The sequence below is a fragment of the Rhea pennata genome, chromosome 1 (genome assembly GCF_028389875.1).
Source record: "Rhea pennata isolate bPtePen1 chromosome 1, bPtePen1.pri, whole genome shotgun sequence".
Taxonomy (NCBI): Eukaryota; Metazoa; Chordata; class Aves; order Rheiformes; family Rheidae; genus Rhea; species Rhea pennata.
The window spans coordinates 270,441-296,954 of NC_084663.1; the positions used below are offsets into that span (position 1 = coordinate 270,441).

The 26,514-nt window shown below is 45.6% G+C and overlaps 1 protein-coding gene across 7 annotated transcripts in view; it reads left to right on the forward strand.

Moving 5' to 3' along the window:
- SHANK3 (SH3 and multiple ankyrin repeat domains 3) overlaps positions 1-26,514 on the forward strand; it is a 402,299-nt gene that overhangs the window by 16,392 nt on the left and 359,393 nt on the right. The gene's annotated exons all lie outside the window — the stretch shown is intronic.

A 26,514-nucleotide genomic window follows, 5' to 3' on the forward strand; every position in this document is an offset into this window, starting at 1 on the left:
GGATAATTTTTATTTCAGAACTGAAGAGGCAGACTGGTAGGATGCAATGTCTCCTCTCTGGATACCTTTGGCACAAGCCTTGTAATTGCTGTAGTTTTGCAAATGAGACCAAAGGGTGTTCACCTATAAATGGCCACACATCTGAGCTAGAATTTTTCCCTTGCTGACCTGGATTATGCTTTTGCTTCCCTGACTCCCAACTGGTCATGCTGATAAATACATTTGGTACATAAATGAGAACCCTATTTTGTTCATATCAGTCAGGTTCACCTGTGGCCCTCCAGCATCCTTGGATAAAACTGCGGATGCTCTGGCAGGTCTCCTCTCCATCCCTGTCTGATGCCAGGCTGAGACCTGTTTTTCTGAGCACACTAGTTCTTGTGTTGCCTCCTTAAAAAGTGTAGACATTAGTTGAATGACAGTTTTCTAGGTTCCCGTGGAAATCTCCTTTGCATTTCTGTGGCCTGTGCTCTTGAATAATTTTCTTGTGCTGTTTTATGAAATGAACTGTAGGAAACAAGATTATTTTTGAACCTTCTCCTTTCTTAGCTTCCAGCACATGGGCTGTGAAAGCTTGCCTTCTCCAAACCAAACTTGAAGAAGAGGTGCCTATACTGCAGTGTGAGAGGCCAGAGCTGGGAATTGTTGGTGAGGAACTGCTGTCACAGAGCTGATTGAGGGTGTGAGATGTATCCCAGCCAGAGACCAAGTAGACTTACTGAGTGAAAATTTTCTCCACTGTTGCTTTTCTACTTAAAAAGAGAAAACCTTTTCTTGTGAAGTCACTACCTTCAGTCTGTCCAGCATTTGCTATTTTACTGGCTTCCCCTTTTCCAGTGTGTTAGCTTTCTGAACAGAATATGCACAGGGAATGACGTGCTACAATAACCCCAAAGAGCAGAGCTGACTGGAGAGAAGGCAAATTGTGGGGGTTTGAGCGCAGGAGCTTGAACAGCCTTGCTTAGGCAGGAGCGTATAACTTCTAGTGGAATGGATGAGGGAAAACTTTGGAGTAAGCAAGGATATAACAGGCACGTTTTTCTTGAGTTAAATAGTCAAAATTGGCTTTTCTCTTGTTTTTCTGTGCTCTGTCCTGAACAGTTGTAGATCTGTTGTTTACTTATTTTAGCAGTACTGCAGAACTTCAAAGGTTTAACTGTTACTGAGCTCTAGGATCTGAAAGGCAATGCAGGTGCATTTCATGGTTCCTCAGGGGGAAAAACGTTTGCAGAATGTATTGCATTGTGTGCAGGAGGTCCTACTGGTTCATATAATTAGGAGCTCAAAACCAGGCACAACACAAGCTTGTGCTGTGTGTCTTGTGTCTTCTTTCTTCTTCTTCTTCTTTTTTTCTTTTTTCTTTTTTTTTTTTTTTTTTAAGAAGACATGAGGGCGGCCCTTCCTCTCTTTTCTTGCCTGTGCTTAGAGGACAAAGTGAAAATAATTGAGCCATAATTCAAAGTTACTGGAAAGAAAGCATGAGCCACAGTATAAGAAGCAGTATTGCAGCTTTATATTACAGCCATCTCCAGGGGAGATTATTTTTAATAAAATCTGGGTTGATGGAAAATTCTGAGGTTAACTTCATTTTTAATGTATGGTTCTCTGTGGATCAGCCCAAAAAGAGGCTTCCTGCTGTTTCCATCTGCTGAGATGTTGGCATTCATGTGCCCAGCAGCTCTGACCCCCACATACTGATGAAGCCCGGATCTAAATGAATGTTAGGAGCTATTTATCTTCTTTTTTTTTTCCTTCCTCCTTCCATCCTTTTCCTCCCTGTCCCCCAAAAAAGGTGAATATGAAAACTTAAGTAAAAAAGCCTGCGCAGATGATTAGAAAAATGTAAAAAGTCACCGTGTGTGGGGCTGCTGCCGACCGTCCAGGTCTTGGTGCGAGAGGTGGTGGCGGTGGCGGCTGATGTCCCTGTGTGTGGGGCTGCTGCCGACCGTCCAGGTCTTGGTGCGAGAGGTGGCGGCGGTGGCGGCTGATGTCCCTGTGTGTGGGGCTGCTGCCGACCATCCAGGTCTTGGTGCGAGAGGTGGTGGCGGTGGCGGCTGATGTCCCTGTGTGTGGGGCTGCTGCCGACCGTCCAGGTCTTGGTGCGAGAGGTGGCGGCGGTGGTGGCTGATGTCCCTGTGTGTGGGGCTGCTGCCGACCGTCCAGGTCTTGGCGCGAGAGGTGGCAGCGGTGGCGGCTGATGTCCCTGTGTGTGGGGCTGCTGCCGACCGTCCAGGTCTTGGTGCGAGAGGTGGCAGCGGTGGCGGCTGATGTCCCTGTGTGTGGGGCTGCTGCCGACCGTCCAGGTCTTGGTGCGAGAGGTGGCGGCGGTGGTGGCTGATGTCCCTGTGTGTGGGGCTGCTGCCGACCGTCCAGGTCTTGGTGCGAGAGGTGGTGGCGGTGGCGGCTGATGTCCCTGTGTGTGGGGCTGCTGCCAGGCCGGGTCTTGGCGCGAGAGGTGGCGGCGGTGGTGGCTGATGTCCCTGTGTGTGGGGCTGCTGCCGACCGTCCAGGTCTTGGCGCGAGAGGTGGCGGCGGTGGTGGCTGATGTCCCTGTGTGTGGGGCTGATGCCAGGCCGGGTCTTGGTGCGAGAGGTGGCGGCGGTGGTGGCTGATGTCCCTGTGTGTGGGGCTGCTGCCAGGCCGGGTCTTGGTGCGAGAGGTGGCGGCGGTGGTGGCTGATGTCCCTGTGTGTGGGGCTGCTGCCAGGCCGGGTCTTGGCGCGAGAGGTGGCGGCGGTGGCGGCTGATGTCCCTGTGTGTGGGGCTGCTGCCGACCGTCCAGGTCTTGGCGCGAGAGGTGGCAGTGGTGGTGGCTGATGTCCCTGTGTGTGGGGCTGCTGCCAGGCCGGGTCTTGGTGCGAGAGGTGGCGGTGGTGGTGGCTGATGTTCCTGTGTGTGGGGCTGCTGCCAGGCCGGGTCTTGGCGCGAGAGGTGGCAGCGGTGGTGGCTGATGTCCCTGTGTGTGGGGCTGCTGCTGACCGTCCAGGTCTTGGTGCGAGAGGTGGCGGCGGTGGTGGCTGATGTCCCTGTGTGTGGGGCTGCTGCCGACCGTCCAGGTCTTGGCGCGAGAGGTGGCGGCGGTGGTGGCTGATGTCCCTGTGTGTGGGGCTGCTGCCAGGCCGGGTCTTGGCGCGAGAGGTGGCAGCGGTGGTGGCTGATGTCCCTGTGTGTGGGGCTGCTGCCGACCGTCCAGGTCTTGGTGCGAGAGGTGGCGGCGGTGGCGGCTGATGTCCCTGTGTGTGGGGCTGCTGCCGACCGTCCAGGTCTTGGTGCGAGAGGTGGTGGCGGTGGCGGCTGATGTCCCTGTGTGTGGGGCTGCTGCCAGGCCGGGTCTTGGCGCGAGAGGTGGCAGCGGTGGTGGCTGATGTCCCTGTGTGTGGGGCTGCTGCCGACCGTCCAGGTCTTGGCGCGAGAGGTGGCGGTGGTGGTGGCTGATGTCCCTGTGTGTGGGGCTGCTGCCGACCGTCCAGGTCTTGGTGCGAGAGGTGGTGGCGGTGGCGGCTGATGTCCCTGTGTGTGGGGCTGCTGCCAGGCCGGGTCTTGGCGCGAGAGGTGGCAGCGGTGGTGGCTGATGTCCCTGTGTGTGGGGCTGCTGCCGACCGTCCAGGTCTTGGCGCGAGAGGTGGCGGTGGTGGTGGCTGATGTCCCTGTGTGTGGGGCTGCTGCCGACCGTCCAGGTCTTGGTGCGAGAGGTGGTGGCGGTGGTGGCTGATGTCCCTGTGTGTGGGGCTGCTGCCGACCGTCCAGGTCTTGGTGCGAGAGGTGGTGGTGGTGGTGGCTGATGTCCCTGTGTGTGGGGCTGCTGCCAGGCCGGGTCTTGGCACGAGAGGTGGCGGTGGTGGAGGCTGATGTTCCTGTGTGTGGGGCTGCTGCTGACCGTCCAGGTCTTGGTGCGAGAGGTGGTGGCAGTGGTGGCTGATGTCCCTGTGTGTGGGGCTGCTGCCAGGCCGGGTCTTGGCACGAGAGGTGGCGGTGGTGGTGGCTGATGTCCCTGTGTGTGGGGCTGCTGCTGACCGTCCAGGTCTTGGTGCGAGAGGTGGTGGCGGTGGCGGCTGATGTCCCTGTGTGTGGGGCTGCTGCCAGGCCGGGTCTTGGCACGAGAGGTGGCGGTGGTGGTGGCTGATGTCCCTGTGTGTGGGGCTGCTGCTGCCAGGCCGGGTCTTGGCGCGAGAGGCAGTGGTGGCAGCTGACGTCCCCGCATGTGGGGTGGATCAACGTCGCCACTGCATGGGCTCCCTCCGTTCTGTTATTCCCTCTGTTGAGAAGTTAATTGGGTCGCAATAACAAAATTACGAGGTAATGTGTCGTACGGCACGTGCTATTGGAGGTCCTTGCTGCCCTCTTTTCGGAGATGTGGCATATCAGCCCGGAGCACGTGGCTCACCTGGGAGCGAGGTGTTTTCAGGTGCCTGAGGTGGCTCGTGCCAGCCCCTGGGCCCTTGGGGGCACGCGGGGGGGTGCGGGTGCCGAGGGGCTGTCCACAGGTGGGCCAGCCCCTTTCAGCACGTTCTGCTGGGTTTAGATTGCTTTATTGCTGTCCCCAGCATTTCTCGGGCTGTGGTAAGGGTTTCTGAATCATATACCTTAAAAGTGAACATCTGCACACATGCTATAGAAACATAATTGAAATTAATTCTTTCTTAGGGTCATGCAGGGACCAAACACAGTACATGAGGATAACGGAAAATGGCTTTAGGAGGGAGGTTTTAGGCATTCATGTCATAGACAGCTCTGGAGATGAGCTCATTACCCAACACCAAAGTGATGGTCTTGCGGCGTTCCCACCTCTGTGTTTCAAGGAATTTTTATGCCTTTAGTTCCAGATTATATTCTTTAAAACTTTAAATTTTGCGCATGTGTGGATGGGCGGGCTGCCCACATCAATTCTGTGAAAGTTGTTCTTGCTGTAGTGTGTCGGATAGTGTCAAAGTTTGGCAATAGACTGTGAATGTTCAAACTTGGATTCACCAAATCTCCCATGACAGCTTATTATAGGGTGGAGTCTCTGCTTTTTTCCATCTCTAGTTATGTCTTGTCCAGATATTTTTATGGCAATATGGGCTTTTTTCCAGAAATTTGAGTCACTACTCTCTACGTCTTGTCAGATTCAGGAGAGGGTTGTAGAGAGGCAGTATCCTTCACTTGATATATCAATATATCTGGAAAAAATGGACACAACTTTCCAAACCTGAAGAATGACTGGTGGACCTGTATCAGCTGAGTTAAAAAAAAGATATGACCTCTTTCTTTTACTTGTGTATCTATAGCCTTAAATGGCAATAACAGTATTGCCTTTTCTGGTAAAGTATGGGATAGCAGGGCTTTGGGGAGATGTCTTCCCTCACCTCGGCATGTGGCAGCTTCCAAGATGTGTGAAGAACGATGGGAACTATAAGTGAGTTTTAGGTATGAAAATTCAGTCTGTTCTTTAGTTCTAATTCAGTTATAATTGTGTTATAGCTAGGTATCAGGGCTGTGTCTCTGTGCACACCCAGTGTGCTCAAGCTGTTACATCCTTGGATGATCTGAGGTCTGCCCCACCGGCATCTGCACAGATGGAAACAAAGGGCTGGCTTGAGAGAATGGTCTAGCTCGAAACTAGGTGATCTCCATAACAATAAGCACTCTCCAATTTGTGTCTTCCTAAATCTGCAAAGAGCCCAAAAGATTTGTTCTCAACACAGGCTTATGGAGATTCATCAGTCATGAAAGAATGGTGTGGTTGTGGTTCATCCAAATCCAGTTTATGCAGCAGGCAACCTCAGAGTGAAAACACGAGGTTTACTCTAGCAAAAGAAAAAGTTAAATCCTAGATTACAAAGTCAGCAGTGCAGTTACAAAAGAAGTAACAGAGCACAGATTTAGAGTATATCTTGCGTTTACATTTTTTTTTCCTAAGGCCTTTTTCAGCTACAAAAAGTGAAATATCTTGTCTGGCAGTGCTCTGCTGCTAAGTTATTCTTTCAGAGCACTCACCAATGCAGGAATCTTGATCTCCTATTTATGCTTCTCCCTGCCCCCAATTAGTTTATGTTTACATACAATGCAAAGCTTGTCCCACCTCCTAGCCCCCATTTTCAAGTGACCACTAGATGTCTGGGTATTGTGAACTTGCATTTAAGTGCTTGCTTCTATGAAAGAATCTCAACACAACAGATAGCCATGTTTGAGAAGAAGAATCTCTGAACACCAGACACTCTTCTACATAATCGGCAGCCTGTTCATTTCTTCTTCCAATGTCAATGGAATTGATCTAATTCAGTTGTTTATTATATGGAATGTAATTCCATTCCATAATCTTACATTTTGCGTACTACATAGTTAAAATGTTTTTGCTGTTGTTTTCAGGTTGTCTTTCAGTTTACTCGCAGTTTATGAAAACTTAGCGTAACACAATTTTATAAGCTGTTAGTTCAAGGCATAATGTGTGTGGTTTGCTTTGCTTCAGAGAAGTATTCCTTTCTCAGCAGTTCACAAATTGAAATTTTATCTTTCATTTAACTGGGGCTTGGTCAATTAATTACTTGTAGAATTAGGAAGAAGGCCTTCAACTACCCTGTGAAAGTGACTGAGAAGCAGAGGTGGAACTTGATCATGGGGCTGATAAGTGTGTGTGATGGTTTAGGCATTGGAGGAGTTAGCAGCTCATCTGTATCACGTTGCACTGCCTGTATTGTGTTATGTTCAACACCAGGTGCAATGAATTAAAGAAATTCTGGCAGGATAGAAAACAGGATGGGTCACTGCAAAGCTCAGTAAGGAGGTTAAATGAAAAGATAATTACTTTTTAGTCAAACAAAATTGGAGATTTCACTTCGCTTTGGAATGGGACGGGTGCATTTTCAGCGTAAGTGCAGATATAGCTTCTTGCTCGTACTTGAAAGTGTTTTCTCTCTGCCAGCAGACATAGCTCTGATCTTGTCTGGATTCATCACGAGCTGGATGTGATCCCAGGGGGTGTTCCAGCATGGAAGCAGAGCTAATGGCTACCCCAATAGCATATAAAATAAAAGACCAAAAAGCGTTCACTTGCTGTTGGTAATTGAGTCCAGGGGACCTCACTAATTCTTCCTGTAGCTTTGTAGCAATCTTAATTGGTCATGCTGGCTTATGGACTTCATAATTGCTTGAGACAGTGATGCATATTTATGGTAATACCCAGGGTCTCATTTGTGATTAGAGTGTCAGTGTGCTAGGTGTTGTATAAACACATACAAAGACAGATTTTCCAGCCTGAAAATCTTATCGTTATTTTTATTTCTGTTTTCCTAGTTAAAGTTACATTTCAAAATACTGTTTTTTTCCAGTTAGTATGTTGCATAAAATAAATGGGGTGTGCAAGAGCATTGATTTAGACTAATAGAAACTTAAATTATTTATTTCTCTTTGTAACTGTGCAACATTAAAGTAATTTTTGCATTTAATGTTTGCTTTGTTAAACTTTCCATCAGTCACCTCAGACTAACAAGTAACTATCATTTTTTTCCCTGAAATCCTTTTATTCTTTCCATTTTTTTTTTTGATATTAAAGCATCCTAAACCTAATGCATCATCTTAAACGTACCAAAGCTGGGTAAGTATTTGCTTCCCTGTTCTGTGGTGTAATGCCTGTACAATGCAGCTCCAAATCAAAGAACTGTAACAATTAGAAGATCCAGTAAGCCTTTTCCCAACCTAACTCATCCCACTGATACTTAGTCTTCATCCAGTCTAGCTCCAATAACCCCTGCTGCTTGGAAGACTTATTCTCTGATACTGACTTTTTTTCATCATCATAGAATCATAGAATTGGTAAGGTTGGAAGGGACCTCTGGAGATCATCTAGTCCAACCCCTAAACGAGCGTCCTATATGGGGATCGGACCCACGACTTTGGCATTATTAGCACCACCCTCTAACCAGCTGAGCTAAACCATATCACCATTACCTGTCTGTATGAGATTTTAGTGCCAGCCACTATGCTATGTTAGTAAGGGAAATTTGTAGAGCAATGAGTATATTACACTTCTCTATACAAGGACTGGCTGAGGAATAGCACTGGGATCTGGAGTGCTCTGGTTCCAGCACAATAAGCTGCACTTAAATGGACTTAATTCACACCGGAGAGAATTAAGCATAATGGAACTCTGTATGGATCTCCTTTCCAGCTTGCACTCTTTTCTAGGATGATGTGGGAAAGCCTTGTCAGTGCCATTACCACAAAGGCTAATAACACTGTGAGCTTTAAACTACCTTTTCTAGTGGATAGGGTCTTATGTCCCACTGACCATCTCTGGTATCTTCAACAGTTCAAGGTGGCCTCAGTGGGCCAGTTGCTTGAAGTGCGAGTGGTTTTCCTCTCACCACCAGTGGGAGGGTAGCATCAGTGCTGTGCTCACTGCTGTCCGGGAGAAATCACTGCCTTCTGCTCATGTAACTGTTGTCATGCCTGTGAGCTTGCTACCCTACCAGTGAGCCATCTTGGTCTAGATGTTTCGTCTGGACACTTGTAGTTTTCCTGCGGGCAGGCTGTTTCTATCCGTGTGTGTGTGAAGAAGGGACGCAGGGCTGTGTTGCTGCACTTTATAGAAAAACACAGCAAGGCAGGCAGAGCTGGGAAATGAGGAGCAGTGAGGCTCCACACTACTTTCCTGCTCCTTACACTGCTCTGGCATGCAGACCATCCTCCAAGACAAATTAAAGCTTCCATGAATGAGCCCTCTCTGTCTGCACAGAGCAGAAAAACAGCATGGAGCATGATAGCTGATCTCAGTAGCTGTAAGGACTGGATGCCAGTCTTGGAGCCACTTACAGTTTCTGTGAGCACGATATTGCTGCCTGACAATAAATATTGGTCTGCATGTCCAAGGCATCCCTTCCCACCCTCTTCTGCACTCTGGCTCTGAGCACCTCATACCACTCAGGCAGAGCAAGGAGCATGCCCTCTCTTGTCCTTGAATGAAAAGCGTATGGCATTTGGCAATGTCCCTTCTCTTTGTGCTGGATAAGACATCACAGCCTCTGTTGCTTCTTTGCTGTGAGAATTTCCCTGGGGACCTTGGCAGTCCCATGGGGCAGTGTAAAGTGTAATGAAGCTGTGCGAGGGTGCTCCCCATGGACACTTTGCAGTCATGTGGTTCTGAACTGCTGCAGTCATCAAGATAGGACCTGAAGCTTAACTTGTGCAAGAAACAAATGTCATATGAGTGGAATGGATGAAGAATCCATGTCCTTTCCCTGTGGATGTTGTTTCTCATGGGATCATATACCTGGAGTTTTGACTGCTCTTTATCTTCAAACCTTCTGTGTTAGCATTAGCCTTGCCCAGTCTTTAACTAACTGACTGTGATTACTAGATTTTCCTCTGAGAGCAGTGAGAACATTTACCATCTACTAAAACTAAATGATATTTCTTCCCCCTGCTAGTGTTGTTCATCAAGGCACAGATTAATTTAGTGAGTGCTTTTCGAAATGAAGCTGAACTGGAGCTGGATGAGGATAATCTCTCTTCCCTTTTCTATGTTTCTGTGTTCTGACAGAGTGTATACTTCCACAACATTTCTTTTACTCTCCCCTCCTCCTGTTTTTGTGGGCAAATGTATTTCTAATTCGCTGTCTCAGTGTAGGTCATTATCAGGCATTGCAACTTGCATATTTTGTCTCCTCTGCTGAGTGTGTGTGTGTGGGAAGTTTTACAAAATGGGATTACTTGAGTAGATCTTTACTGAGTCTCATGTTATTGACTAGAAACATGTTACACTTTGTGTATACTTCCCGCATATTTAGGATGTAAACTTTTAGTGTCATCTTATTTCCTTTTAATATCTTTGTTGTTTGATTGTCCCCAGCCACATCCAACCTCATTTCTCAGTGAGGTCTTTGACACTATTTATTATCATTACTATACAGTTCTTCAGCCCTCAACCTGTATGATGGTGATATATCCAAGACTATTTTGATTAATTAAACTATGCCTCTTAAATATGGCATCTACTCCAATCCTGTGGTGGAGTAATTTTACAATTGTCTATATAAAGAAAACTTATGTCAGTCTGTTAAAAAATCAGACTTTTCCTGGTGAGTCTAGTTTTAATAAAACTGTCTATAATTGCTTTTGGATTATAACTCTGTGTTCCTGTAGACCACTGATTTTCTGATTGTGGCCTGACATTCATCCGTCCTTGGTGTCATTAGAGACTTGGCTAGTTACTTAAACAACCGGCTAACCTAACAAAATCCTTTTCCCTGCTTCTTCAGCCATTCCTTGTTACTGATTTATCCAGGAAAATTCATACTTTTTTTTTTTTTTATGATCATCATTTTACAATATGGACTTCAGGAGCAAACAGGCAAAAAGTTGAGGCAGTAGAATCAAGTTCGTGGTCTATCTGGGGAATGCAGCGAGGAGTGTCTGGAGGCAGAAAGCAGTGAGTGTGTGTCAGCAGCGTGTGTCCGAAACTAGTCTGTTTAAAGGTTACTGGGCTAGGAAATGTAAGGGGAAGGTGCTGGTGAGGAGTGTCAGATGGGAGAGAGAGCAACATCAGCTAATGGATGGAAAGAGTCATAGCCCAAATACAAAATGGGATATTGTTAGAGCAGCAGTACCTACTTCAATAAAGCAAAGGCATTTTCATTCTGTTCCCATAGTAATGTCCTAACATTAATTTTCCATGTAATGGGTGTTATGGTTGCTGCAGAGAAAGTGGAGTCAAGGTTGTGCAGTGAATTGTCTCTTGGGGAATTTCAGCCCTAAGAGTTGAGGCTCTGAATGTTGTGCAGGTAGCTATTGGCAGGGTCTCTCCAACACTTGCAGAGTCTGCGGAGCTCTGAAGTGAAGCTTTGATGCTAAACTTAATGGTAATGGCTTAGATCACCTCCTTTTGGAGGACATATAGCACATTTACCTCTGAGACTGCCTAGTAAATTCAGATTTTTCAGTAAACTGTTATCTTCTGAGCTTGCTGATCTGCAGATAACCTATATTTCTAAATATTTTGAGCAAACTATTAATATAAATTAGTTAGCTGATATTAAGGCACATGCTTCAGGATGTAGCAGGGCAAGTGCAGAGGCCTGCACCTAAGGAGAAATAACCCTAGGCACCAGTACAAGCTGGGGGCTGACCTTCTGGAGAGCAGCTCTGCAGAGAAAGACCTGGGAGTGCTGGTGGATGACAAGTTGACCATGAGCCAGCAATGTGCCCTTGTGGCCAAGAAAGCCAGTGGTCTTCTGGGGTGCACTGGGAAGAGTGTTGCTGGCAGGTTGAGGGAAGTGATCCTGCCCCTCTCCTCAGCCCTGGGAAGGCCTCATCTCGAGTACTGTGTCCAGTTCTGGGCTCCCCAGGACAAGAGAGACATGGAGCTACTGGAGAAAGTCCAGTGTAGGGCTACAGAGATGATCAGAAGGCTGGAGCACTTGCCCTGCGAGGAACGGCTGTGAGAGCTGGGCCTCTTCAGCCTGGGGAAGAGAAGACTGAGGGGGGGATCTTATCAATGTGTACAAGTACCTGAAGGGAGGGTGTCAAGGGGATGGGGACAAACTCTTTTCAGTTGTCCCGTGTGACAGGACAAGAGGCAATGGGCAGAAATTGAAGCACAGGAAGTTCCGCCTGACCGTGAGGGGGAATTTCTTCCCTGTGAGAGTGATGGAGCACTGGAACAGGTTGCGCAGAGAGGTTGTGGAGTGTCCTTCTCTGGAGATCTTCAAGGCCCACCTGGATGCAACCCTGTTTAACATGCTCTAGGTGACCCTGGTTGAGCAGGGAGGTTGGCCTAGATGATCTGCAGAGGTCCCTTCCAACCTTACTGATTCTATGATTCTATGCCTTACCTTATCACTGTAAGTTAGGGATGTCTGTAACATGATTGTTAAAATGTTTGATTTGTTAAGGAAAGATCTTAGCAATGAAGTAATTCATCCTTTTAATATTTTATCTCTATATTTGTTAACGTTCATACTTCTTATTTGTGGTGACTTCTTCCTTTTCCTTTGTAGTTATGTTGATTAAGAGCTCTCTGTATTCTCCTTAGAGTTTAAGCAGGGCTCTTTCAATCGATCTTCTTGTTTTACTTTGCATTAGACCAAAACTAACATATGAATAAGCTTTTCTGTGGTTAGTGACTATTTTCTTTCTTGCCCAGAAGCCTTTGTTGAACATCAAGGAGCTGTCATTTTTATCTAGTAGTTAGACCATTAATATGCAGTATGTTTCCTGAGATTCTTACTTCAAAGACATATTCAACCTTACCTTTTCCTTAATGCATTGGTTTAGAGTTTGTAATACTTCATGTGACATTGTGAGAAAAGAAATTGTATTATGCCTCAGCATCTTCATTTTATGTGGGAATTATGATATCAGTTGCCTCACAGTCCTCAGGGAATTTGCAGTATTCAAAAGCAGCAGCCTGCAAACTCTAAGTTGCTAATAGAAAAAAAAATGCTATTTTTTAAAAATGAGAAAAATGGAAGTAAGGTAGTCAATATAGGCCCTCCTAATAATATTTAACTTTAATTTATTGACACCCTGGAATTCCTTTGTGTTGCAGAATTTTTACTGAAAACATGGTAATACTGTAGAAATTGTCATGTGTGAACCTCAAGGCTTTGTTGCCTGGGAACAGTCAAGCTTTTGGGTTGCTGTTGAGAGGCTTCCAAGGCTATGTAGTTGGGCAAATACTGGCTGAACAGATCATCAGAGGAGCAGTTAATAAATTTATCAACATTGTCATTGTTCTTTTTTAATTAAAAGCAACTGAGTGGAGGAGTGTGCCTCTTCCAGCTTCCCTTTTGGTTTGTCAGCTGGCTTGTGCATTTGTTGTTACTCACTTGGCATTTGAGAGATTTCTGTGCAAAAGGGGTGGGCAGGCAGTTGGAGGTGGCAGTCCCTAAACAAGTGCAGCTCAGCGACAAGTTTTGCATGAAGGGATCTGCAAAATTGTTGGCAGGGTGTCCGCGTGGGGACCCCTGGTATGACGGTACCACATTTGACATCACATTGATGGCAGTGAGCAGGGACAGGCAAGCCTGAACATGATATACTTCAGTCCAGAAAAGTAAAGTCCTTTCAAGCATCTAGTGTCCAGAGCAGTGCCAAGCAAGGCGTCAGCAATGAAGAAGAAGGAACAAGCTGAATTAACAGCATAAAATACTGGGGAAGTTCCACGAAAGAATGGATCAGCAGGTGAACACTGAAGCAAACTTTCTTTCTTTTCTTTCTTTTTTTTTTTTTTTTCTTAGACAAAACAGTAAGTAGTTATTGAAGGATTTTTCAAGTATGGAGCAGAGGAGCAGGTAGTAAAAATCTATGTTTTCTTTTCATTCAAAGTAGTTATTGTATCAGGGAAAAGAGATCAGCAAAAAGGAGTTGTTGACACTAAGGCTTGGGCTAAGGACCAATAAGCTTATCTGTGCTATAGTAGTTATACTGTTAATCAAACCAGGATAATTAAACAGCTGGAAAATCATTTCAGATAAGATTTAACAGTTGCATTTTTAGAAGAAGAAAACTGTATCTCCCTAATCTGTTTTAATTCTTTAACAACAGCAGATGGATAAAAGAGAGCTGATTGCCAGAATTTGTCAAGACTTCAAAATAGACCAATGAAAAACCTCCAGAAAAATTTCTTTGGAAGATCTATGTGGAGAGCTGAACAGTTGTAATGCAACAAATGCTAGGCTAAGAAGAGACTGCCATGGAAAAGCATGAACAAATGATCAATTCTTGTCTTCAGAAGTGTTTGGCAGCCTGTTAAACCTTGAGGTTGGAAAACACCTCAAAGTTTGTAACTGTATTCAGAATGTGAAAAATTGGAAAAGGAGTGTAGCAAAGTAAGCAGGAAGTACCTGAGTGCAATAACATTAGTTCAGACCACAGGTGTGTCTGGACCAGTGTCCTAGCTGGAGTGGTGGACCAAAGCTATCCAGAAGGGTATATGTGTAGGATAGGCACACAGTGACACCTCCCGCAAAAGCTGTTCAAACCTCTAATAGTTCAGGGGTTCCCTGGCCAGAGGTGGTATATTTAACAACCTTCTCAGAATCACAGATTGATATTTTTGATGCCAATTGATGTCTCTTTTGGGAAACTTGTAGAATTGTGATTTGGACACTTGTCTGCTCTTAGCCCTTTCATCAAGATTGTTGGGGATTTGGGGAACTAGTAGCCAGTAAATCTCATGTCTGTCACTAGGAAGGTGATGGAACAAAGGGCCCTGGAAGCCCTGTCTGGGCACACGAAGGACAGAAGGTGATTGGGAACAGTCAGGGTGGATTTATCAAGGGTAAATCACACCTGACAAACCTGATTGCTTTTCCAGTGAGGTGGCTGGCTCTGTGGACAAGGAGAAAGCAGGGAATGTTGTCTACTCTCAATTTAGGAAGATTTTTAATGCGATCTCCTATAGTATCCTTACAGTGAAACTGGACAGAGATGTTATGGATAAGTAGAAGATAATGTAGGTGGAAAGTGGTCTGGCTAGTCAGGCTTAAAGGATGGTGATCATAGGTCAAAGTCCAATTAGTAGCTAGTTACTGGCTAATTTATCAAGGATGGATACTGGGGCCCATAATATGTAATACCATTTTTAACAAGCTGAATTGTGTGATAGATTTCACTGTCAGCAAGTTTGCGTATGATACCAAACTTGAGGACCAGTTGACATGCAGGAGAGTAGGACTGCCATTTGGAGGGATCTCCATAAGCTGGAGAATTGGGCCAACAGGAGCCTTATGGAGTTCAACAAAAGAAAATGCCAAGTCCTGTCCCTGGGTTGGAATAACCCTGCACAGCAAGACAGGCTGGAAAAGACCAGCCTAAAGATGCTTTGCAGGAAAAGCCCAAGAGTGTCCTGGGGGACCCTGTTAGCCCCAATATTAGCAGTGCACTCTTGCAGCAAAGGCTGACCACATCCTGGGCTGCAATGGCATGAGTGCAGCCAGCAGAGCAAGGGCACAGACTGCTCCCCTCTATCTGGCACTGCTGAGACCCATCTGGACACTGGTCCAGTTTGGGGAGCCCCAGTACCAGACAGACTTTGCAATACTGAGGCTGGTCTTGTGGAGGCCACCAACATAGTCGGGGGCTGGAGTGCAGGACATGGGAAGAGAGGCTGAAAGAGTGGCGTTGATTGAGCCTGGAGAAGAGAGGCAAAGGGGAGATATTAATGCTGTCCATGAGAGCCTAATGAGAGTGGGAACAAATGAGGGAGAAAAACTGTTTTTGGAGGTGCACTTGACAGGATGAAAAGCAGGTCAGACATGGACGACAGAGTGATTAGGCATGGTACTAAGGCCCAGAGAAGCCCTAAGATCTCTGTCCTCATTTGACTGTAGCTCTAAGGAACCACTTACTCTGACCAGGACCAAAGACCTCCAGGGGACCCCTTCCCCTAACATGAGTTTATGTTTTGGTGGTTTAGAGTTCTATGGGTGAACAAATGTTGGGGGAGGGGTGAAGAAATACTGCTTTTTGTCCTGCTTTGAATCTGCTTATTACTCTTACCAGCCTCCTGAGTTTTGTATTGAAAGCAACTTTATTGTTAGTGAGTAGGAGTTAGTGTATGTTAACAGAAGTTGTGCGGATTGTAACAAACAAGGTCTACATGCAAAAGTCTTGGAGTTCTTCAGTGCAAATAAAAAGGAGCAGGCTATGAAATTAGACTGAGTCTTGAGACACTGAGGCAGAAGGGCTGTAGGTTACTGTAAAATAAGAGAAATAGAAAGGAGAAAGAAGAGAAGAAGAAAAGAAGAAAATAAGAACTATGAAGAAATGAGTAGTAGTAAATTGTAAACTAAGAGTTATTGTTGCAATTACAGTCAGATCTGGATAGAGTGTTCTGATTGTGTTAAGCCAAATAACAATGATGCACACAATGCTGATTTGTTATTATGACTATATAAATGAAGGTACCTGGGGGACCAATTTGGAGTGGATTGCCAGAACCCTGCAGCATGTTGTTGAACTGATCAGTGTCAGTGCATCTAATGAAGATACCATATCTGTCACCTCATCTTGTGGTGTTTGCTTCAATTCCCAAGGAGATAATACCTGTTTATCTTCTCTGTGCCACTTCCGTTTTTGTCGTGTTCCATCTTTACTTTCCCAGATGGAAGAGTCTTGTCTATTTATTTGAACTTCACATGGAAGGTATTCCAAGCCCTTGATTATCCTTCTCTGTAATTTTTCTGCTTTTATTCCAGCCCTTCTGAAATAGGAAGCCAGGACTGCACAGAGCATTCAGAATATGGGCATGACAAGGGCATACGCAGCAATGCAATGATGTTTTCTGTTCCTTCAGAAGCAGTTCCTGGTATTCTGCTTGCCTGCTGAACATTGCCTTGATAGAGTTGCAGGCCAGCCTGTCACAGGCAGGCAATAGTCAGCACAGAGCCTTTTGTTAGGAATTTTTTCTTCCTATGTACTTTGCTTTGTGTTTACCTACATTGCATTGATTTGTTGTATTCTTCAGCCATTTGGCTCTGAGGCCTTCTGCATGGTTTTGTAGTTGGCTCTTGCTGAGTAACTTTGCTGTTGTCTCAGAGCATACCTCCCCTTCCTAGACCATCCTAGACCATCCCAGTCCTGCAAGCAGCACAGGCACAAATCTGTGGAAATGTGCTCTGGCCTCCCACTGCCCTCTGTTGTGAAAACTATCTATTTTTGCCTTCATACCCATTGTTGCAGATCTTCTAATCAGTTATTTATACAGATGAGAACCTTTCCTGTTGTCCCAGACTGTAGAGCTATTCAGCTATACAAAGCTATCTTCAGGGAGGTCAGACCTAGAGAGGATATTCAGGGGAACCTAATCAAGTTAATTGAAGGGTAGATAAAGATCATTGTTGATGATACAAAAGAATGTGCACTAAAGAGAAACATAAAAGCCTTATACTTGTGCAATAATCTAAACTGAATGCATCAGCACTGGAAAAGGACTCGGGTTAATGTAGTAGTTTGGTTCTGTGGGGATTTTTATGATCCATATGATCCTGATGGATCAAGTTGTTAAGATGCCTTAGAAATTACTGTTTTGCAATATGTTAAGTATGAAGCAAGGAAGCAGAAGTAAATATCTTTGTTGACAAATTTTTCACATGACTAAAAGCATCAGTGGAGTTATGAATAAAGATGTGAGCCTAACTGCCATATATAAAAGTGTGAACAAGCCCTACTGGGCCAAACCAGTAGTCTGTCTAACCCAGTATCAGTCTCTAGCAGTGTCTAAAAGGCATGTTATTTCATGAATGCATGAAGTCTAGCCACTTTCTGCAGTCCATTTCCCGCCTGCTCCTCTAGTTTCCACAGTTGCTGTGTTAGGGTTGTTAGATGCTGCATCCCTATCTTCTCATTTTCATATATACATACAGTAATTTAGAGCTGGGTCCATCAAAATAAATTGTGTTTTAATTCATTCAAAGGCAGAGTTTTACAGCTAGCAATAAGAACTAATGCCAGATCTACAAAACAGGGAACTGTGTTCTGGGAAGGATGTGGGATTTGGCCATCTGAAAGGGATGGAGTGGTCAAAAGTAAACTGAACCCACACTGCCATGTGCTTTGAAAAGTGCTAATGTGATGCCTGGAGATAGAAGCAAGGGAATAGTCAGAAGAGGTAGGGACAGTATTTTATAACTGTATGTGTTGACTAGCAGACAGATGCTAGAATATTGTATCTGGCTCTGAATTCCCCACATTAAAAAATGTATTTAAAATTAAAGAAGTTTAATTTAATTTAATTTTAGTTTTGAAAAGAGGATCAAAACTAATTTGAGATCTGGAGAAAATGCACTACAATTTATGTACCGAAAGAGACTGATGTCTCATTAGTTCATCCTGAAAAGGATTGAGAGGTGACTGCATTAAATGGGAGGTACCACTGTGAAAAGAAACTGAATACTAATGAGCTATTCAGTATCACGGAAAAAGATGTAACAAAAAGCAAGTCAGAAGTTTAAATAAAAGAAAATAAGAATTAAGACATATATTTTAAAAGTGAGGATGAACATTTGGCTTATTAATCTGTCTAAGGAGGGAGTGCATATTCCATCATGTAATGTTTTTAGACCTAAACTGGATGCTTTTCAGGAAACTATGTTATCCAAATTCAAGTAATTTGGCTCATTATGGGAGTTACTGGTTGAAACCTATGGGGCAGTGATCTGTTGCTCAGATTAGATGACCTAATGGGCATTTTTGGCTTTGCATTTGGTGAATCAGAGGATATGATGAATACGTGCTGCAAAGCCAGCAATAGTATGTCCTTTTCCATAGCAAACTTGATTTGCTCTGTATTTCTCAGATCTTCATTTTCTATCTAATCAAAAGTTAGATCTTGATTTGTTTGTTGCTCTGGTTGTGATGGTACAGTGAGACAAATAAACAGTTTCAAGTCTCTGAAAGTAATAGTCATCTTTTGAACCTATCTCAGATAGTTTAATGGAATCAGGTTGATTTACAGGTCTAAAACTCTTTTGCATTTCCTCTGCACTGTCTTTTCTTTATGAATAGTTCAGCAATTGTATGAAACAGGCTGGCCATTTTGCTCTTCAGCAGCCCTTTCCATGTAGGTGCTAATAATTAAGCTGTTCTAGCTCTGTATAAGCGGGAGCTTTGGCTTGAACCAGTAATTTACAGTTAATCAGAAGCTGGTTGTCTTTAAACATTAATTTCAAGCTGTGTTTATATCAGAAGCGGCTGCTCCTCTGGTAGCAGTGGGACTTTAAGATGTGGATGGTTAGTACCACTGAAGAATTGTAATAAGGTGGCTATTGGACTCTTATTTTTAAAAGATGTATTGCCGCTGTAGATGGCTTCCAGTCTCAGGCTGCAGATTCCAGAAAACGATATAACTTTTGTGTGTAACAGTCAGCAACTTCCTTTGAGATCAGCTTGTAAGTAGTGACTATCTTTCTGGAAAACCTGGAAAGCCAAAAGCATTTGTCTCCAGCACGTGGTTCTGCAAGAAAGGCTTGTGCCCAGGCCACCTTTTCTCTGCGAGCTCAGAACCTCCCTCCTGGTCTTTATCATGTTTGCTTTTCATGGAGGTCTCTTCTCCCTGTGTGACATTGCAGCACATCCAATGGCAAGGCTGAAGCATTCCTTGGGAGGCAGGTTAAGGCCCCCAAATGCTACCGTGTTGTCAGCATACGCAACTTGCTCTCTAAGCTGGTCCCAGTTCCCCATTGCCAGGTTCCAGCTCCCAGGAAGCTTGCACTTCTTTCTCCTCATCCTCTCCACTACAAAGCAGAGTTATTCTCACTTCTGCCCATCCCTGCCAAACCTGGCTCCCTCTCTGAGCTGAGATGTCTGAGTGGAGAAAAGCTGTGCTGGAGATGTCCGCGCAGCCCCAAGTGCCCTTGCAGCAGGGCTGGCCCCACATAAATTGCTCCATGCATGGGTTGCCACCTACCCTGTATCCCTGCAGGGTTGATGATAGGGCTGAGGATACCACTGGTGGAAACACTCCAGACAATTCCCATGCTGGGCTGTTTTATAGCACCGATCTCCTCCTCCTGTTGTGGATGCAGGCCTGGAGTGCCATACAGCACTGCCCACTGCCCACTGCTGTCTGCCTGCTGCCACTTTGGCTGTCAGTTCTTCTGCCCTGTCTCCACTGGGATGGCCGGTGGCCCATGGCCCAGCCCAAGCTGATAACAGAGTTGTCCTGGAGGATTATGCGGTCTCTATTATCTTATCTGGATTTCCTCATGAACTTGGACAATACCTATTTGTCTCCAGCACCATGCTGGATGCAGGAACTCTATTGATTTCTGTTACAGCAGTAACTCCTTTATGAATGTAAGGCTGCTACTGTTTTATTATTTAGATTCTTCTCAGGCTTTACTTTATCTAGTCTTCCCAAGAAATCTCCAAATTAGAGCTACATTTAAAGGAAGAAAAATCAAGCAGAAAAACTGTATTTCTATAAAATTGCATACATGCTAGAATTCACTTTTTCATTTATTGCTTCTTTTGGCCCTGTGTCTATCTCTGTAGGGGTAATGTAAGCCCTGTGTCTGTGCAACGGCTTTTCTTCTGGCGTCATGCATATGTAGAGTTACATCTTTTCACAGAATCACAGAATGGGTAAGATTGGAAGGGACCTCTGCAGATCTAGTCCAGCCTCCCTGCTCAGGGTCATCTAGCGCATGTTAGACAGGTTTGCAACCAGGTGGGCTTTGAATATCTCCAGAGAAGGAGACTCCACAACCTCTCTGCGCAACCTGTTCCAGTGCTCTGTCACTCTCACAGTGAAGAAATTCCCCCTCATGTTCAGCGGAACTTCCTGTGCTTCAATTTCTACCCATTGCCTCTTGTCCTGTCACACGGGACAACTGAAAAGAGTTTGTCCCCATCCCCTTGGCACCTTCCCTTCAGGTACTTGTACACATTGATAAGATCCCCCCTCAGTCTTCTCTTCCCCAGGCTGAAGAGGCCCAGCTCTCACAGCCGTTTCTCGTAGGGCAGGTGCTCCAACCCTCTGATCATCTCTGTAGCCCTACGCTGGACTCTCTCCAGTAGCTCCATGTCTCTCTTGTCCTGGGGAGCCCAGAACTGGACACAGTACTCGAGATGAGGCCTTCCCAGAGCTGAGTAGAGGGGCAGGATCACTTCCCTCAACCTGCCAGCAACACTCTTCCCAATGCACCCCAGGAGACCATTGGCTTTCTTGGCCACAAGGGCACATTGCTGGCTCATGGTCAACTTGTCATCCACCAGCACTCCTAGGTCCTTCAACTGAGATGTGTGGAGCTCTGCATATCCCTTCCAGGCCATTTCTCATTCAGGCTGAGAGCTCTTACTTAGTATGCGCTGTTTGTCCCCCAGAAATTGCCCTATGCTTCTGGTTACCTTTGTCATCTTTCCTTTTACTTTTCCTGTTTCTGTTGTCTCCTGAAAAGATGGGGTAACCAGATACTAGCACATGATACAGAAGATCTTGATGTGCTGCCAATTTATGAGCATTATAATGATCATTTCTATTTCATTTTGGGTCAAATCCACAGGTCCTTATGTGACTTTGCTAATGAACTTTGTATCAAGAGCACTGCCTGCTTAATCTTAACCTTTCCTTTCCATCTTTGTAGTCAGTTATCCAAGCTTATATCTTAATCCAAAAGAGTACTTTTTTGCTTATGCAATTTAGTTTCTTTGGAGCTTTTGGCAAAGGACCTTGCTGAAAATGGTTTGAAAATGAGTACAAATTGCTAAGCAAGCTGGTCTTATTCTTGCATCTGGACATTTCCTCAGAGATTTTGGACGTAGGACTTAAAATAAGTGGATCTCTCAGCAACATAAATATTGAGCCCCACACCTATACTAGTTCTATTTTTGCTGTAGTTCCTATCCATTTTCCTAGGACAAAGTTCAGTCCTTTTGTTCTCCAGAGCCCCAAAACATCACTGACCCCTGTCTAGAGATCACTGTTGCCTGTCCTGCACTCCTTTGATATGGCTGGTTTGTGCAATGCACTGCTGAGCACTGTGGACATCTTGTAGGGTTCACCCTGGCATGTATTCAGACCTCCCAACTGTACACCATAGCCTGGATGATCTGGTGCTGCTTGCAGGCATGCTCTCAAATATGCAGATTCACACTTCCACTGGAGAGAGTTTTTATTCCCTGTCTGTGAGCCCTTTTGCATCAGTATCTGTTGTGGTGGTGATCAGCAAGGATCCCACTGCAGCCAGTCCTTACAAGGGGAGCATCCTTGAGTGACTCTTGCCTCTTGATCACTTGTTGGCCTCACCTACTTTCTGTCAGGCTCCCTTCTTCCTGTGCATTTGTTAATTTTTATGTCCTTAATATTGTTGTCATTTTACATGTAGCTTGTCAGTTATACTCTTTTCTGTTCTCATTCGGAAGCAACTTCTACTTCCTTCTAGTAAAGGAAATATTTCTACTTTCAATAGATTCCTTTGCTCTGTTGATTTGACTGTTCCATCTTTTTGTGCGTATCTCTTAGTGGCTTTTTTTTTCATTTTTGCCATACATTTGCTCTGCGCTTCTAATGTGACGTAATCAAATTACTCCCTACTGTCTGCAAGCACATTACCTTTTCAGCTGCTTCTTGATTTTCTTTCAAGTCTTTCTCATTTTTTTGTTCTTCGGTGAATGTTTTTTGAGTTTTTTGCTCTTATGGGATTGTTGAGTTTGAATTCTTTATTGTTGTTTTTACAGAGTGGCTCTAGAATAGATCTTGTCTATCATCGTGTGCATTGCTCAGGATTGAATCTAAAGCTGTGACTCTTTCTTCAGGAAAGAGTCACCCATGCCGTCTAAAAGTTGAGACTCTGTATCATTTTCTTTCAGGAGTTGTTTCTAAGGCTATGATTGTTGTGATCACAACTTATAATTGTATGGAAAAAATTACCACTTGTCATTATGAACAAAAGTTAACAACTTGTTCTGAATGCTGCTGCTATTCCTATCATCTTCTGGTCCTGTTTCCCTCTCCCCCTCCTTCTACTTCCTACCAGGGTGCAGTGGCTCTTTGTGATGCTGTGCCATCCAGAATAGGCAACAAGCAACCCTGCAACCCTGGACTTCAGGAGAGCAGACTTTGGGCTCTTCAGAGACCTACTTGGAGGAATCTCATGAGTTAAGGCCCTAAAAGGAAGGGGGGTCCAGGAGAGCTGGCTAGTATTCAAACATCACTTCCTCCAAGCTCAAGAGCTGTGCATCCCTATGAGTAAGAAGTGCAGCAAAAAGGGCAGGAGGCCTGCATGGGTGAGCAAGGAGCTCTTGGCCAAATTCAGACAGAAGAAGAAAGTACACAGACTGTGGAAGATAGAGCAGGTTACTTGGGAGAATTACAGGAATGCAGTCAGAGTATGTAGAGATGTGTGAGGAAGGCTAAGGCCCAGTTGGAATTGAGTCTTGCAAGGGATGTCAAGGACAACAGGAAGGGCTTCTTCAAATACATCAGCAGCAAGAGGAGGACTAGGGAAAATGTGGGCCCACTACTGAATGGGGTGCGGGCCCTGGTGACAAGGGATACCGAGAAAGCAGAATTACTGAATGCCGCCTTTGCTTCAGTCTTCACTCCTAAGAGTGGTCCTTGTGAATCCTGGAGCCTGGAGGTGAGGGAGAAAGTCTTGAGAAAGGAAGACTTTCCTTTGGTTGAGAAGGATAGGATTAGAGACCTTTTGGGCAGGCTAGACTTCCACAAATCCATGGGCCCAGATGGGATGCACCCACAGGTACTGGGGGAGCTGGTGGATATTATTGGCAGGCTGCTCTCCATCATCTTTGAAAGGTCCTGGAGAACTGGAGAGGTGCCTGAGGACTGGAAGAAAGCCAGTGTCACTCCAATCTTCAAGAAGGGCAAGAAGGAGGACCCAGGCAACTACAGGCCAGTCAGCCTCACCTCCATCCCTGGAAAGGTGATGCAACAGCTCATTCTGGATGTCACCTCCAGGCATATGGAGGAAAAGAAGGTGATCAGGAGTAGCCAGCATGGATTCACGATTCACCAAGGGGAAATCCTGCTTAACCAACCTGATAGCCTTCTCTGATGGAATGACTGGCTGGGTAGATGAGGGGAGAGCAGTGGACATTGTGTACCTTGAGTTCAGCAAGGCTTTTGGCACTGTCTCCCATAACATCCTCCTAGGTAAGCTCAGGAAGTGTGGATTAGACGAGTGGACAGTGAGGTGGTTTGAGAACTGGCTGAAAAGCTCAGAGGGTTGTCATCAGTGGCGTGGAGTCAAGTTGGAGGCCTGTGGCTAGTGGCATCCCCCAGGGCTCAGTACTGGGTCCCATCCTGTTCAACTTTTTCATCAATGACCTGGACGAGGGGACGGAGTGCCTCCTCAGCAAGTTTGCCAATGATACCAAGCTGGGACAAGTGGCTGACACACCCGAGGGCTGTGCTGCCATTCAGAGAGACCTGGACAGTCTGGAGAGCAGCTCTGCAGAGAAAGACCTGGGAGTGCTGGTGGATGACAAGTTGACCATGAGCCAACAATGTGCCCTTGTGGCCAAGAAAGCCAATGGTCTCCTGGGGTGCATTGGGAAGAGTGTTGCTGGCAGGTTGAGGGAAGTGATCCTGCCCCTCTCCTCAGCCCTGGGAAGGCCTCATCTCGAGTACTGTGTCCAGTTCTGGGCTCCCCAGGACAAGAGAGACATGGAGCTACTGGAGAGAGTCCAGCGTAGGGCTACGAGGATGATCAGAGGGTTGGAGCACCTGCCCTGTGAGGAACGGCTGCAAGAGCTGGGCCTCTTCAGCCTGGGGAAGAGAAGTCTGAGGGGGGGATCTTATCAATGTGTACAAGTACCTGAAGGGAGGGTGTCAAGGGGATGAGGCTACGCTCTGTTCAGTTGTCCCGTGTGACAGGACAAGAGGCAATGGGTAGAAATTGAAGCACAGGAAGTTCCGCCTGACCGTGAGGGGGAATTTCTTCCCTGTGAGAGTGACGGAGCACTGGCACAGGTTGCGCAGAGAGGTTGTGGAGTGTCCTTCTCTGGAGATCTTCAAGGCCCACCTGGATGTAACCCTGTCTACCATGCTCTAGGTGACTCTGGTTGAGCAGGGAGGTTGGCCTAGATGATCTCTGGAGGTCCCTTCCAACCTTACTGATTCTATGATTCTATGATGGGCTGACAGTGCCTGTGATGAGGGACCAGACCTGCTGTGTCAGGACCTCCCCTGCCATTTGAGCTCAGCACCCTTTTCCAGATGGAGACAGGGACTGTGTGCTGTGGTGGCATTTGCAGCTACACCTTTCCTGCTCCACCTGGGAAGAGCCTGCTGCTGATCTGGGAGCTGCCAGCACTGGATAAGAGGCTGGATAAGAGCATCTTTCTTGTGAAACAAACTGGAGGAGCCCTCGTTGCTGTGTATCCGAGAGTAAATGTAGCACATTCTTCCCATGAATGCAGCAGCTTTCTCTTGTTAATCAAAGCAGACTATAAAGTTAAGGCTGCATAAGGATTTCCCTTGCAGCTCTTCTGGCAGGAGTTTGTGGGATTAGTCTCTCATTTTGAATTGCTTCTGGAGTGATGGGTTACATCATGGAGTGGAATAAGCATGTTTAGTTGTAGGAACTCTGATATGAGAAAGTTTTTAATGCATATGATAGTATTTGGAGAAATAGAGTCATAAGTAGACTTTAAATAGCTGGATTATGCCCACAAAGGACTTTGTAGCACTTTGACCTAACAGCTAAAAAAGGCACCTTCTTCCTTCTGATTTCTGACACAAGTTAGAAAACATAAGAGACACATTAGAAGATGGAAGTTGCTGGCTCTCTTAAATATGAAATGTTAATTCTCTGCTGACTGTATCTCTGCAATGTAAAGTTTGTTATAAAATTCAGAAATTTTTATGCTGGAACCTTTCTTTCACCGATGCTTGTATTTGTGCACATTTGCATGTGTTTGTTGGTGTATGGTCTTTCTGTTTAATTTTTCAAAACAGTGCCTGTTTAATTCACAGAACCAAATAGATACTATTAAGGGGAGAGAGGACCAAAACAGCCTCTTAAATTAAATTTTACGGTTGGAAGAAGGACTATTGGAAGGAGTGAGTGAGGATGTGCAGAGTTACCTCTGATGTTCTAGGGTGAATGCTCATCTTCTCTCAGTCTCTTTGAGAGAAGTCAATGTATTGGCAATAGAAGGAGCTCAGGCATTGTGGATCTGCTAGAGCTCTTTCTAAGAGCTGCAGAGTACATAGAGAAGGTGGAGATCAGATCTGTCTTTTAGCTTCTATTTCAAAATCCAAGGAGACATCTGTGTTCAGGCCTCAATTCTTCAACTCATTCATGAGCAAAATATGATTATGCCATAGTATAAATCCATGCTGCTCCTACTCCCTTCGCTACTGTATGCGCTTCTGGTCTCCCATTTCAAGAATGAGATAGTGGTCTAGAAAGAGTAACGAGGATGGGCAGAAGTATGGTGTCCTCTGTGGGAATGGGCTAGGACTCTTACCCTAGAAAAACAGTGACTGTTGGGAGAATTCTGTAGAGGCAGGAAGGGAACAGGGGATGGTTGTTCACTTTGTCTTCCAACACAAAAATCGTGAATCTTAAATGAGACTGCCTAGCAGTGACTTAAACAAAATTCTAAAGCACAACTAAATGCTCTCTTCTCCCCCAGAAAGGGAAGAAGAAAATGAATGAGGAAGAGAATAAAGTGCCTGGAATGAGGCATATAAAAATAGGGGCCTAGAAGAGGAAACTATGGTAACTGATGGGGACAGGCTGTTGCCGAGACAGATCTCTGGTATTACTGCTGTGGAATCCTTTTGCTTTTCTGTTCTTTGCCTGCAAGAGTGGATGTTGTGCAGAGCCTGTTGTTGCGCTGAAACAAGGAAAAGGAAGCAGCAAAGGTACTGAAGCATTTGTATCCATACTGCAAAACTGTGGCACGCTCTGGGTGGAGGCAGATTCCTAAGGCCTGCCTGCCCAGCCAGTGTCACAGTAGGTGAGCAGGTCCCCAGCCTTGGGACAGGGCTCAGGGGCGCTAGGGGAGTTTTGTGACAAATACCACAGTTATAGGAAATACAGCCTTAATACGATGGCCTATAAATTTT